The sequence below is a fragment of the Pristiophorus japonicus genome, chromosome 1, assembly GCF_044704955.1.
Source record: "Pristiophorus japonicus isolate sPriJap1 chromosome 1, sPriJap1.hap1, whole genome shotgun sequence".
Lineage (NCBI taxonomy): Eukaryota > Metazoa > Chordata > Chondrichthyes > Pristiophoridae > Pristiophorus > Pristiophorus japonicus.
In genome coordinates, this window is record NC_091977.1 from 287,542,749 (window position 1) to 287,558,636 (window position 15,888).

Below are 15,888 nucleotides of genomic sequence, written 5' to 3' on the forward strand. Positions count from 1 at the left end.
AAAGCAGGATAGGGGTACTGAAGTTCATGTTCAGCCATGAACTCATTGAATGGCGGTGCAGGCTCGAAGGGCCGAATGGCCTACTCCTGCACCTATTTTCTATGTTTCTAATTTTCTATGTATTTGAATCCCTCCCCCTTGCACCATTCCTCAAGCCACGTATTCATCTGAGCTATCCTGTAATTCTTACTCTGACTAGCACATGGCACTGGTAACAATCCTGAGATTACTCCCTTTGAGGTCCTACTTTTTAATTTAACTCCTAGCTCCCTAAATTCAGCTTGTAGGACCTCATCCCATTTTTTACTGATATCGTTGGTACCTATGTGTTCCACATAGCTGGCTGTTCACCCTCCCCCTCCAGAATGCGCTGTTGCTGCTCCGAGACATCCTTGATCCTTGCACCAGGGAGGCAACATACCATCCTGGAGTCTCATTTGCGGCCGCAGAAATGCCTATCTATTCCCCTTACAATAGAATTCCCTATCACTATAGCTCGCCCACTCTTTTTCCTGCCCTCCTGTGCAACAGAGCCACCCCTGGTGCCATGGATTTGGCTGCTGCTGCCTTCCCTTGATGAGCCATCTCCCCCACAGTACCCAAGGTGGTATGGTGGAGGGAGATGTCCGCAGGGGACCCCTGCACTACTTTCTTACTCCTGCTCTGCCTGATGGTCTCCCATTCCCTATCTGCCTGTGTAACATTTACCTGCGGTGTGACCAATTCATTAAACGTGCTATTCAGAACATCCTCAGCATCGCGGATGCTCCAGAGTGAATCCATGCGCAGCTCCAGTCCCGCAATGCGGTCTGTCAGGAGCTGCAGCTGGGCACATTTTGTGCATATGTAGTTGTCAGGGACACTGGAAGCATCCTGGACTTCCCACATCGCACAGGAGGAGCATGCCACGGGTCTGGGCTCTCCTGCCATGGCTTAACCCTTAAATTAACCTAATTGATAACAATGCCAAAGGCTTCTTACTGATCAGAAAAGAAAAAGAAAAAGAAAAAGATTAAAAACTCACCAATCCACCAGCCAATCACTTACACTCTTGGTTCGAATTGGGTAGAAACAACTTGCAAGCTGAGAAATTAAATTCAGTATCAACATTAATATCGGTGATTCTCAACACTGGGAGAAACATTGACTGTGATGTCACACTTCGATTTCTTTTTACTTCTTTGTTTGCCTTCTGCCCCGGCCCTTGCACCAGCTGGCCTACTCCGACTGCTGGGCCCCCTTTTATGCGCCTCGCTGCTCCCGACCTGCTCTGCTCTGACCTCCTCTGCTCCTCCAACTCTCCGGCTCCCGCTCTTTTTAAACTGCCTGCTCCTCCGACACTCCAGCTCCCATTCTTTTTAAACTGCTCCTCCGACTCTCCTGCTCCCTCTCGTTTTAAACAAACCTCAAGGCTCTGAGTCTCAATGCGAGGAGCATTCGTAATAAGGTGAAAGAATTGACTGCGCAGATAGCTATTAATGGATATGATGGAATTGGAATTATGGAGACATGGCCCCAGGGTGACCAAAGCTGGGAACTCAACATCAAGGGCTATTGAATATTCAGGAAGGACAGACAGGAAGGAAGAGGAAAAGGTGGGGTAGCGTTACTGGTTAAAGAGGAGATTAACGCAATAGTAAGGAAGGACATTAGCGTGGATGATGTGGAATATATACAGGTAGAGCTGCAAAACACCAAAAGGTAGAAAACGTTAGTGGGTGTTGTGTACAGACCAACAAACAGTAGGAGGGAGGTTGGGGATGGCATCAAACAGGAAATTAGGGACGCATGCAATAAGGGTACAGCAGTTATCATGGGTGACTTTAATCTGCATATTGATTGGGCTAACCAAACTGGTAGCAATACTGTGGAGGAGGATTTCCTGGAGTGTATAAGGGATGGTGTTCTAGACCAGATGAGGAGAGACTGGATCCACTGGAATTTAGAAGGATGAGAAGGGATCTCATAGAAACATATAAAATTCTGACGGGACTGGACAGGTTAGATGCAGGAAGAATGTTCCCGATGTTGGGGAAGTCCAGAACCAGCGGACACAGTCTAAGGCTAGGGGTAAGCCATTTAGGACTGAGATGAGGAGAAACATCTTCACTCAGAGAGTTGTTAACCTGTGGAATTCTCTACCGCAGAGAGTTGTTGATGCCAGTTCATTGGATATATTCAAGTGGGAGTTAGATATGGCCCCTACGGCTAAAGGGATCAAGGGGTATGGAGAGAAAGCAGGAAAGGGGTACTTGAGGTGAATGATCAGCCATGATCTTATTGAATGGTGGTGCAGGCTCGAAGGGCTGAATGACCTACTCCTGAACCTATATTCTATGTTTCTATGGGCTCAAGTTTCGGCCTCAGTTGCTCCTGATTTTTTGGAGCAACTGGTGTAGAACGGATTATCTTAGAAATTCAAATTCTCGGCATTTAGTTTGCTCCAGTTCTAGTCAGTTAGAACAGTTTCACTTTGGAACAGAATTTTTTTTTCAAAAGGGGACGTGTCCGGCCACTTACGCCTGTTTTCAAAGTTTCGGCAGTGAAAACTTACTCCAAACTAACTTAGAATGGGAATGGAGGGGTGGGGGGGTTTAAAAGGAAGTTTACAAACATTAAACACTTCAGTTTTACAAATAAAGAGCCATCATCAATAATAAATGATAAAAACATAAATAAATCAACCAATAAATCAATCAAAAACAATTAATAAGAAATAATTATTTTTTAAAGATCAATAAATAAAACATTTTCTACTTACCGACTGCAGCACCAGGAGCCCTCCAACAGCGTGCTGGGATTCCCCCCCAGTGTGTCTCTGTCAGTGTCTCTATCTCTCTGTCTGTCTGTCTGTGTGTGTCTCTCACTCTCTGTTTGTCAGTGTCTGTGTTTCTGACAGCGAGGGGAGGGGGAGGAGGAGGTTAGAGGTGGGGGGGAGGGGGAGGGAGGGAAGGGGGAGAGATGGGGAGGGAGGGATAGGGAGAAGGGGGAGGGGGGTAGAGAAGGGGGAAGGAGGAGGAGAAGGCGGAAGGAGGAGGAGAAGGGGGGGAGGAGAAGAAGGGAGGGAGGAGGAGAAGGGGAAGGGGGGAGGAGAAGGGGGGGAGAGGGGAAGGGGAGGTAGAGGGGAAGGGGAAGGGGGGAGGGGAAGGGGAAAGGGGGAAAGGAGAAGGGGGAAAGGAGAAGGGGGAAAGGAGAAGGGAGGGGGAAAGGAGAAAGGAGGGGGGAAAGGAGAAGGGAGGGGGGAACGGAGAAGGGGGGGAGAAAGGAGAAGGGAGGGGGGGGAAGGAGAAGTGGGGGGGATGCTGAATGGGCCGAGCCCGGCTGGGCCCAAGACTTCGGGCAGGGCCCGTCCCCAGCACCAGATTTATAGGTAGGTGGCGTTGGGTCGGGTGGGTCCGGGGTCCAGGGTCGGGAGCGCGGGTCAGGTCGGGGGGAGCGCGGGTCGGGGTCGGGAGCGCGGGTCGGGTCGGGTCGGGTCGGGTCTGGGGGGGGGGGGCGGCGGTCGGGAGCACGGGTCGGGGGGGGAGGATGGAGGTCGGGTTGGTTTGGGTAGTGGGGGGGGAGGGAGGGAGAGTGGGTCAGTTCGTGTCGGGGGCGGGGGGAGGGAGGTCAGGTCAGGTGGGGGAGGGAGCACGGGTCGTGGGCAGGGGAAGCGGGAGTCGGGTCGGGTCGGGAGGAAGCAGGAGCTGGGCATGGGAGGAGCCTTATGCACGCAGCCCCAGTGATGCCATTCAGCCAGGGCTCGGGGCTGCGTGCTTCGGGCCCCTCCCACACAGTTTTGGGCGCCTGAAGCTACTGCACATGCGCATCCACTGTAGCGCGCATGTGCAGAGGTCCCGGCACTGTTTTCAGCACAGGGACCTAGCTCCGCCCCCTACAGCTCGTGCTGCACCGCGCCCGGCCAAAGAGGACCAGCAGGGAGCCGGAGAATCTGGAAGTATTTTTTAGGCGCATTTTGTGCCGTGAAAAATGAGCGTCCATGTCGGGGCTGCGCCGTTCTAGGCACGGCCCGAAACTTGGGCCCTATGTTTCTAATATGTCAAGGAACCAATTATAGAGCAGGCCATGATAGACTGGGTCTTGTGTAATGAGAGAGGATTAATTAGCAATCTGGTTGTGCGGGCCCCTTGGGGAAGAGTGACCATACTATGGTAGAATTCTTCATTAAGATGGAGAGTGACACAGTTAATTCAGAGACTAGGGTCCGGAACTTAAAGAAAGGAAACTTCAATGGTATGAGACGTGAATTGGCTAGGATAGACTGGAGAACGATACTTAAAGGGTTGACGGTGGATAGGCAATGGCAGACATTTAAAGATCACATGGATGAACTGCAACAATTATACATCCCTGTGTGGCGTGAGAATAAAAAAGGAATCAACCATGGCTAACAAGGGAAATTAGGGAAAGTGTTAAATCCAAGGAAGAGGCATATAAATTGGCCAGAAAAAGCAGCAAACCTGAGGACTGGGAGAAATTTAGAATTCAGCAGAGGAGAACTAAGGGTTTAATTAGGATGGAGAAAGTAGAGTATGAGAGTAAGCTTGCAGGGAATATAAAAACTGACTGCAACAGCTTCTATAGATATGTGAAGAGAAAAAGATTAGTGAAGCCTAATATCGGTCCCTTCCAGTCAGAATCAGGGGAATTCATAATGGGGAACAAGGAAATGGCAAACCAGTTGAACAAATACTTTGGTTCTGTCTTCACTAAGGAAGACACGAATAACCTCCCAAAAATATTAGGGGATCGAGGGTCTAGCAAGAAAGGGGAACTTATTAGTCAGGAAATTGTGTTAGTGAAATTGAAGGGACTGAAGGCCAATAAATCCCCAGGGCCTGATAGTCTACATACCAGAGTACTGAAGGAAGTGGCCCTAAAAATAGTAGGTGGTCATTTTCCAACATTCCATGGACTCTGGTTCCGTTTGTATGGACTGGAGGGAGGTTAATGTAACCCCACTTTTTAAAAAAGGAGGGAGAGAAAAAAACAGAGAATTATAGACTGATTAGCCTGACATCGGTGGTGGGGAAAATGCTGGAATCAATTATTAAAGATGTAATAGCAGCACATTTGGAAAGCAGTGACAGGATCGGTCCAAGTCAGCATGGATTTATGAAAGGAAAATCATGCTTCACAAATCTTCAAGAGTTTTTTGAGGATGTAACTAGTAAAGTGGATAAGGAAGAACTAGTGGATGTGGTGTATTTGGATTTTCAAAAAGCTTTTGACAAGGTCCCACACAAGAGATTAGTGTGCAAAATTAAAGCACATGGTATTGGGGGTAATGTACTGACGTGGATAGATAGACAGGAAGCAAAAAGTGGGAATAGACAGGTCCTTTTCAGAATGGCAGGCAGTGACTCGTGGGATGCCGCAGGGCTCAGTGCTGGGACCCTAGCTATTTACAATATACATTATTGATTTAGACGAAGAAATTGAAGGTAATATCTCCAAGTTTGCAAATGACACTAAACTGGGTGGCAGTGCGAGCTGCGAGGAGGATGCTAGGAGGCTGCAGGGGGACTTGGACATGTTAGGTGAATGGGCAAATGCGTGTCAGATGCAGTATAATGTGGATAAGTGTGAGGTTATCCACTTTGGTGGCAAAAACTGGAAGGCAGATTATTATCTGAATGGTGACAGATTATTAAAAGGGGAGGTGCAACGAGATCTGGGTGTCATGGTGCATCAGTCATTTAAGGTAGGCATGCAGGTACAGCAGGTAGTAAAGAAAGCAAATGGCATGCTGGCCTTCATAGCGAGGGGATTTGAGTATCGGAGCAGGGAGGTCTTACTGCAGTTGTACAGGGTGTTGGTGAGACCACACCTTGAGTATTGTGTGCAGTTTTGGTGTCCTAATCTGAGGAAGGACATTCTTGCTATTGAGGGAGTGCAGCGAAGGTTCACCAGACTGATTCCCGGGATGGCAGGACTGACATATGAAGAAAAACTGGAGCGACTTGGCATATAATCACTGGAACTTAGAAGAATGAGATGGGATCTCATCGAAGCATATAAAATTCTGACGGGACTGGACAGGTTCGATGCAGGAAGAATGTTTCTGATGTTGGGGAAGTCCAGAACCAGAGGTCACAGTCTAAGGATAAGTGGTAAGCCATTTAGAACCAAGATGAGGAGAAACTTCTTCACTCAGAGATTTGTAAACCTGTGGAATTCTCTACCACAGAAAGTTGTTGAGGCCAGTTCGTTAGATATATTCAAAAGGGAGTTAGATGAGCCCTTATGGCTAAAGGGATCAAGGGGTATGGAGAGAATGGAGAAATGGGGTAGTGAAGTTGCATTATCAGCCAAGATCATATTGGTGGTGCAGGCTCAAAGGGCCGAATGGCCTATTCCTGCACCTACTTTCTATGTTTCTATGTTTCCTTACTCTGATACTGAAACCCCTTTGCAGTAAAGGACAACATGAGTGGTTTCGGTTTGAAGCTCAATTAATACAATCTCAAAGGTGATTAAACTGGACAGAGTTATATCTAGATTTTTCAGTATTAGCTTTGTTAAATGTTTGTATTTCACATTAATCAACCTTTTGTACTGCAGCGTTAATTCCAGATATTGCAACGTAAATTCTGCAACATGAACAATTAACCCAGGGAAATATATGAAGTTGGACAACATCTCATTGTTCCCCAGATGTTAACTTCATGCACAATGTGTCTCCAGCCAAGGCAGGATGATCATCAAAAAAGCTATTTGTATCATTTAAAAGCAGGAGCAGGTTTGTAAAATCCATGAGTTGAAATAAAAACTCTCATCAAAAGAATAATTGCGATAAATTAATTATTCTCTAGATTAAGCATTACATTAAAAAATGCTGCATCCTGTAACAGTTTAATGTGGCAATAAAATAATTTCCCTTTATGCCGCTGTGGTATTCTCCTGTTGAATTTATACCAGCAGCAGTGTAAATTTGTAAGGAAATACGAGAAATACTTACAGATGCCAAATCTCACTCAGATTCAACAACAACAGCAACAACAACTTGTATTTATATAGCACCTTTAACAGAGTGAAACGTCCTAAGGTGCTTCACAAGAATGTTATAAGGCAAAAAATTTGACACCGAGCCACGTAAAGAGAAATTAGGGGAGGTGACTGTCATGGTATTCAACCAGCATTGTAACCCATGTATAAACTGACCTAAGTTGTACACCGTGAGAACACTGACCACGAGGTGCGAGACACTCCTAACTTGGACCTTCAGGTATAAAAGGGGAAGCTCCACCCACCTTCATCACTTGAGTGCTAAGGAATAAAGGACAGATCACAGACTGACCTTCTCTGAAGCATGGGCCTCGTGTGCATTTATACTGTGTAGTAAGGACGTATCAATGGCGACAAGAAACTGGGATTTAAACCACGCGAGCATGGCCACTCGCAGAACAGACGAGAGGTACTGTGTTAAGGAATGGTTGGGACAGAGATTCAACATTGTTAAAGCAGCACACAGTTCTCCAGGCAGACAAGGGCAGTCAGGCATGCCCCAACATGTAGTCAAACCCAGAGGGGGAGTTCAACAGAGACAATGGCAAGCTGAACAGCGATTCACGCCATTGCAAGGGACAATGCAGCCAGTAATGGGGCCATCAACACCTGTTAATGGTGCACTCAAGGAAAATAACAGGGGCAGTCAGGGACGATCGACTGGCAAGGGACCTTTTGTTTCATACCGCAACTCATGCTGGAGGCGGGGAGGCATACATTCAGCCGGAGTTTGCAGAGATGAGCAAAATACCTGCAGAAATTGCAGAAATGGACACTGGGGGAAATCGCTGGAAGCTGAAGTTCAGCGAGTTCATGTGGAGCACGTATACAGTTCATACACCAGGACGCCACCGATAATGATGAAAGTGCTCCTCAATGGCATCCCAGTATCAATGGAGTTAGACACGGGTGCCAGCCAGTCCCTGATGGGTATCAAACAGTTTGAAAAGTTGTGGGCATCCAAGGCCAGGAGGCCAAAATTATCGCCGATTGACGCACAGCTACGGACTTACACAAAGCAGATCATTCCGGTGCTAGGCAGCGCCACGGTAGTCGTGACCCACAAAGATTCGGAGAACAGGTTGCCACTCTGGATTATCCCAGGGGACGGTCCCGCACTACTGGGGAGGAGTCGGCTTGCTGTCATGAACTGGAAATGGGGCGATGTCAATGCAATTTCCTCTGTGGAGCGAGTATCATGCTCACAGGTCCTGGACAAATTTGACTCATTATTTCAACCCGGCATTGGCACTTTCATGGGGGCCAAGGTAATGATTCACATAAACCCGGACGCCAGGCCAGTGCACCACAAGGCCAGAGCGGTGCTGTACGTGCGGCGGGAAAAGATAGAAGGCGAATTGGACCGCCTGTTGAGGGAAGGCATCATCTCGCCAGTCGAATTCAGTGACTGGGCGAGCCCGATTGTGCCGGTGCTCAAGGCGGATGGGTCGGTCAGGATATGTGGCGATTACAAGGCCACCATCAATCGGGTGTCACTCCAAGACCAGTACCCGCTACCGAGAGCGGAGGACCTCTTTGCGACGCTATCCGGTGGCAAACCTTTTTCAAAAGTGGACCTGACCACAGCTTACATGACCCAGGAGCTGGCGAGTGAGTCGAAGAAGCTGACCACCATCACGACACACAAGGGGTTGTTTGAGTACAACAGATGTCCGTTCGGGATTCGCTCGGCCGCCGCGATCTTCCAACGAAATATGGAAAGCCTCCTCAAGTCGATTCCAGGGATGGTGGTTTTTCAGGACGACATCCTCATCACGGGTTACGATACTGAAGAACACCTCCACAACCTGGAGGAGGTGCTACACAGACTGGACCGGGTAGGTCTGCGACTGAAAAAGGCGAAGTGCGTCTTCCTAGCTCCAGAGGTAGAATTCCTGGGGATGAGGGTAGCAGCAGACGGGATCAGCCCTACTGCATCCAAGACGGAAGCGATCCAGAGAGCACCCAGACCCCGTAACACGACGGAGCTGCGCTCATTCCTGGGGCTCCTGAACTATTTTGGTAACTTTCTTCCCAAATTGAGCACGCTGCTAGAGCCGCTACATGTGCTCCTATGCAAAGGTCGCGAATGGGTCTGGGAGGACAGCCAGAAAAGGGCTTTTAATAGAGCACGCAATTTGTTGTGTTCCAACAATCTGTTATCGCTATATGACCCATGTAAGAAACTTGTGTTAACATGCGATGCGTCGTCCTATGGTGTCGGGTGTGTGTTGCAGCATGTCAATGCCAAGGGTCAGTTACAGCCGGTAGCTTATGCCTCCAGGAGTCTGTCCCAGGCAGAAAGGGGCTACGGGATGGTAGAAAAGGAGGCGCTCGCATGTGTATATGCGGTAAAGAAAATGCACCAGTACCTGTTTGGCAGGAAATTTGAGCTGGAGACAGATCACAAACCCCTAACGTCGCTTTTGGCCGACAACAAGGCCATAAATGCAAACGTTAGCTGCCTATGACTACACAATTCGGCACAGACCGGGCACCGAAAACTGCGCCGATGCACTCAGCAGGCTCCCACTAGCCACCACTGAGGAGGCTACCGAGCATGGTGCTGAGATGGTCATGGCTGTTGAAGCTTTCAGAAGCGAAGGCTCACCCGTGACAGCCCGTCAGATTAAAGTCTGGACAAATAGAGACCCGCTATTGTCTCTCGTCAAGAAATGTGTCCTGAATGGGGATTGGGTAGCCACGTACAGGGCATGCCCTGAGAAATTTAAACCATTTCACAGGCGCAAGGATGAACTCTCGATTCAGGCCAATAGCCTACTGTGGGGAAACTGCGTAGTCATGTCCCAGATGGGCAGAGAGGTATTCATCAGAGAACTCCACAATGGGCACCCGGGCATTGTCACGATGAAGGCAATTGCCAGGTCACACGTTTGGTGGCCAGGGATAGACGCAGATCTGGAAATTTGTGTTCGCAGGTGCAACACGTGTGCCCAACTGGGCCATGCGCCCAGGGAAGCCCCCCTCAGCTCCTGGCCATGGCCCGCCAAGCCTTGGTCACGCATCCATGTGGACTACGCAGGTCCTTTCATGGGGAAAATGTTTTTGGTTGTAGTAGACGCCTACTCCAAATGGATCGAGTATGACATTTTAAATTTAAGCACATCCTCTGCCACGGTAGAAAGTCTACGGGCAATGTTCGCCGCCCACGGTCTACCGGACATCTTGGTCAGCGACAATGGCCCGTGCTTCACAAGCACTGAATTCCAGGACTTCATGGCAGGCAATGGAATTAACCATGTTAGAACGGCACCGTTCAAGCTCACCTCAAATGGCCAGGCAGAACGAGCAGTGCAGATAATCAAACAGGGGATGCTCAGATTCCAAGGGGATTCCCTTCAAACCCGCTTATCACGCCTATAGATCCCGACCACACTCGCTCACAGGGGTTCCACCCGCAGAGCTACTAATGAAAAGGACGCTCAAAACCCGATTATCCCTTATACACCCCACCATGAAAGAGAGCAGGCGCCAGTCACAATATCACTACCATGACAGGAATGCGAGGGCGCGATGTATTGATGTAAATGATCCTGTTTTTGTCCTCAACTACGCTGCAGGGTCCAAATGGCTCGCAGGCACTGTGGTTGCCAAAGAGGGAAATAGGATTCTGGTAGTTAAACTTACCAATGGACAAATCTGCCGCAAACATGTGGATCAAACAAAAAGGAGGTTCAGCAACCCCATAGAAGAAGCAGAGGAAGAACACGATATAGAGTTCACTCCACCACAGGTGATCGAACACCGGAACCAAAGGGAGGAGAGCCCAGTCACTGTGGGCAGTCCGGACAGGCCTGAGGCACTGCAAACAGCAAACACTCAGGCCAGCGCCCAACAACCGGAGCCCCAACTCAGGCGCTCTACAAGGGAGCGTAAACCACCAGAGAGACTCAAGCTGTGATCCCAATAAGACTTTGGGGAGGGAGGTGATGTCATATATTCAACCAGCATTGTATCCCATGTATAAACTGACCTAAGTTGTACACCGTGAGAACACTGACCACTAGGTGCGAGACACTTCTAACCTGGACCTTCCAGTATAAAAGGGGAAGCTCCACCCACCTTCATCACTTGAGTGCTAAGGAATAAAGGACAGGTCACAGACTGACCTTCTCTCAAGCATGGGCCTCGTGTGCATTTATACTGTATAGTAAGGACGTATCAGTGACCAAAAGCTTGGTCAAAGATTTTAAGGAGTGTCTTAAAGAAGGAAAGAGAGGTAGAGAGGTAGAGAGGTTTAGGCCGGGAGTTCCAGAGCTTGGGGCCTAGGCAACAGAAGGCACGGCCACCAATGGTTGAGCGATTATAATCAGGGATGCTCAAGAGGACAGAATTGGAGGAGCGTAGACATCTCGGGGGGTTGTGGGGCTGGAGGAGATTACAGAGATAGGGAGGGGCGAGGCCAAGAAGGGATTTGAAAATAAGGATGAGAATTTTGAACTTGAGGTGTTGCTTAACCAAGAGCCAATGTAGGTCAGCGAGCACAGGGGTGATGGATAAATGGGACTTGGTGCGAGTTAGGACACAGGCAGCAGAGCTTTAGATAGCTTCTAGTTTATCTTGGGTAAAACGTGGGAGGCCAGCCAGGAGTGCATTGGAATAGTCAAGTCTAGAGGTAACAAAGGAATGGATGAGGGTTTCAGCAGCTGCTGAGCTGAGTAAAGGGCTGAGACGAATGATGTTACAGAGGTGGAAATAGGCGATTTTAGTTTTGGATATGTGATTGGAAGCTCATTTCAGGGTCAAATATGCCACCAAGGTTGCGAACAGTGTGGTTCAACCTCAGTCAGATGTTAGGGAGAGGGATGGAGTCAGTGGGTAGGGAATGGAGTTTGTGGCGGGGATTCGCCTGAATTGTTTCACTGAAGAACCTCCCAGAGTTGTAGGTTGATGAGGGAATACTGTAGGCCACTCCAACATAATGGCTGGAACAGATGCTCTAATGTGCATCACAATCTCACAACATCACGGCACACACCGAAACATCTTAAGTTTACCCATTTGTGCCAGTCCAAACCATTTGACCTGTAATAGCTGCTCAAGGCTGGTTAGATTGAAAGGGCTTCTAAATGCACAATGCTATGGCACACACGCTGGCATGTACAAAGGATGTTTGCGGCTGCCATACACGTCCATGCCTGTGTAATGGCGCACCTAATGAGCCTTAAGTGTGCGGGGTGAATATCGAGGGATGGGGTTATTTGATAAGCCTCACCTCTCCAGCCAGGTAACTATAAAAAAAGAGACGTATTCATAATGTTCAATGGCTTTTAAGTTTTTTTTTAAATGGCGTGGAATTTCCACAGAGGTTCTCCACCAGGAAATCGGTGGTAAAGTGGTGTAAATGGCTAAAATGAGTAGTTTACCGTCATTTCTCCATGGGTTCTGCTGATCTCCCATCAAAAATATAACAACAGGTTGGCAGGACTCCGCAAAACTTCAAGGCCATACTTCTGGATTAATATTATTGCTAATGGTTTTCAGGTCTTCTGCCACCCCTGTTAGCCCCCCAGTGGGGCAGCATTGACAGCGGTAAGCACTTTTGGGTGGGCGGCCAGCTTCTAGCGTCCCGCCAGGACATTCTGTGCCGGTTTCGACGGGGCGCGGAGCAGTAGCGCCCGGCAGAGGTGAGTCGGTGTGCAATGCCCCTAGTTGCGACACCGCCTCAATTTCTGGCTGCTGCCCGACCCATAGCACTCCGTAGAGCACCATGCTGGGACTGCCTGTTATGCCGAGAGCCTATTATCAGCAAGGGCAGACAACGACGACAAAGTTCAACACCGCCTCCACTGCGCCAGAGCAGCCTTCGGCCGCCTGAGGAAAAGAGTGTTTGAACATCAGACCCTCAAATCTGTGCCAAGCTTATGGTCTACAAGGCTGTAGTGATACCCGCCCTCCTGCATGGCTCGGTGATGTGGACCATATACAGTAGACATCTCAAATCGCCGGAGAAATACCACCAACGATGTCTACGCAAGATCCTGCAAGTCCCCTGGGAGGATAGATGCACCAACATTTGTGTCATCGATCAGGCCAACATCCCCAGCATTGAAGCATTGACCACACTCGTCCAGCTCCGTTGAGTGGGCCACATTGTTCGCATGCCTGACACAAGACTCCCAAAGCAAGCGCTCTACTCGGAACTCCTACACGGCAAGTGAGCCCAAGGTGGGCAGAGGAAACGTTACAAGGACACCCTCAAAGCCTCGATAAAAAGCAACATTTCCACCGACACCTGGGAATCCCTGGCCAAAGACCGCCCTGAGTGGAGAAAGTGCATCCGGAAGGGTGCTGAGCACCTCACGTCTCGTCGCCGAGAGCATGCAGAAAACAAATGCAGACAGCGGAAGGAGTGTGCAGAAAACCAGTCCCATCCACCCTTTCCTTTAACCACTGTCTGTCCCATCTGTGACAGAGACTGTAATTCCTGTATTGGACTTTTCCGTCACCTAAGAGCTCACTTTTACGGTGGAAACAAGTCTTCCTCTATTTCGAGGGACTGCCTATGATGATGATGGGAGCCCCTGTGAAAATGAGTGGTCCGAGCTGTAGCGGCTGCAGTGAGGTAAGTAATTTTGACCTCAGGTAAGTGTGATTATTTTTATTTTTTTTGCGATTTACATTGTGGTAGCTTGAGTTATTTATTGGGACATTTTTTGGTGTTCTTTTTCAGGTTTTTTCCCAACTCCAGGCTTCTCTTAGAACGCTCTGAGGCCGGCTGTTGAGCTCGGGATTTTCAGTTGTTCAACCAGCTTAGCACCCTAAAACAGGTGTGTAACACATCTCTTAGCTCTCTGTCCCACACACAGGGACCAGCAGATGAACTTTGCTGACTGAGGCGCAAACTGTTCCCGGGCGCAAACTTTACTGCCCTGCCGCCATTACCGCCCCGAAATGAGCAGAACCGAAAATCCGGCCCAAGTATCTTTGCATAGATTAGCAGGATTAGAGTTTAGTGTTGGGCAGTACGTTTTGCACCCAGCATCAGATTGCAGGTATCATCATCATAGGCAGTCCCTCGAAATCGAGGAGGACTTGCTTCCTCTCCTAAAATGAGTCCTTAGGTGGCTGAACAGTCCAATACGAGAACCAGAATCCCCGTCACAGGTGGGAGAGATAGTAATTGAGGGAAAGGATGGGTGGGACAGTATGGCTGCACACCGAGTAAAGATCATCTGCCTCTGCACAGTCGCTGCAATGTCCTTTTCTCATTGCCAAAATCTTCCATCTGAAAGGCAACAGCCTAGATTTATATGCTCAAGTCTCTGGAGTGGGACTTCAACCCCCCATCTTTTGATTCAGGGCAACAGTGCTACCCACTGAGCCACAGTTGACCCTGTCAAATTCTTAGAGATTTAAAACATTTAAACTTTTAAATGTTTTATATATTTCCTATTTTTCCTTCCGGTCGCTTTCTTTCTCTATCTCTTAATCCAATCTGTCTTTCCCTCTATTTCTCTTTCTGCATTTGATTTGACTCTAATTTACCTTCCTCCTCTGTCATTCCTCTGTTTCTTTTCCAAACCTTAAATCTCATGGATTAAAGAGATAGTCTGTGAGTCCCACCATTCGCGAAGGTCCCAGATGCCCCATTACCCTCGCCATGCCAGGGTAGAGCGCAGGATAAAGTCTAACTAATGGCATATGCTGTGAGATGCTTCAGCAAGATTTGGCCCAAATATTTCTGGATAAAATTGCCAATTTAGTATTGCATTAGACTTACTTTGTGTTATGGGCCAATGAGCATTCAGAACTACTGGGCTAATTTTATACGTTTGCTTTCCCATTCCAGGGCAAAATATTGTCAGTTAACATGCCGAGGCCAGAGACCCACAATTTTCTGTCCATTCATTTAGATAAAGGAAAATTATTCAGCCATGAATTGAGCACGCTGTCCTCCATTCCTTATTTCTCAATACACTCTTCCAACGCACCCTATACCAGGATCGTGAGTTCATACAACTTATCCCCTGAGGTTGAAACACACAAACTCGTTTCACTCTGTAACCTTGTAGCCAGTAAACATCTCGGGTCACATTTCCCTCTCGTTGATTGAATGATCACCTGGCACAGGGCAATCAGGAACACCAGGTGTTGAGGTTCACTTGGCCAGAATGGAGCCTGTTCAATATTTCATCTATTCATTTAGACAGAAAATCAGATTGGCTCCATGACAACCATGAGATACCCCTAGCTAATTTTCCTCTGCACATCTCGACTGTGTGATCCTTTTATGCCAAGTGCAATAAGATGAAAAGTTTCCTCCTTGTCAGTTGAATTTAAACCACTAAAAACTTTGCTCATTCATCAATCCTTCATCTTCTTACCATCACACACATGGCCCCGATCCAAGTGGATTCCCTGGGTCTCAATGATGCATTCGGGCCACAACATGCATATGTAAAGAAGGACCCTGTTGGCTCCGGGTGCGTGTCATTGCTGCCTGACCAGGAGAGCAGGTTAATGTTGCAGATGTTGCCATCATGGCGGCTTTCGGACAGGTACGAGCCAAGGCAATTTCAACTGCCCACCCGCCAGGTTTTGGATGAGCGAGTAAGGTTAACATCATCCGCTATCTATGTTTCACTCAACAAAATTATCTGTAATACTTGCGCAGGAGTGGATTCATGACAAAGAAGATTAAAGTATTTAAAAGGAACATTTTGCTTCCACTAACCTTAATGTTTTTCTATTGCCTAAGGGTTTGGCAGGTACAGTAAATGGAATTGGCCAGATGTTGGACAATCTTTTTTATTTTTGTGGAAATCCAATAAACTGCATACAGTAATTTGCCATCTATGTTATACCAAAAAAAAGGTTTAAATGTCTATCAATCAGTATTCCCACTCGCTGAATACA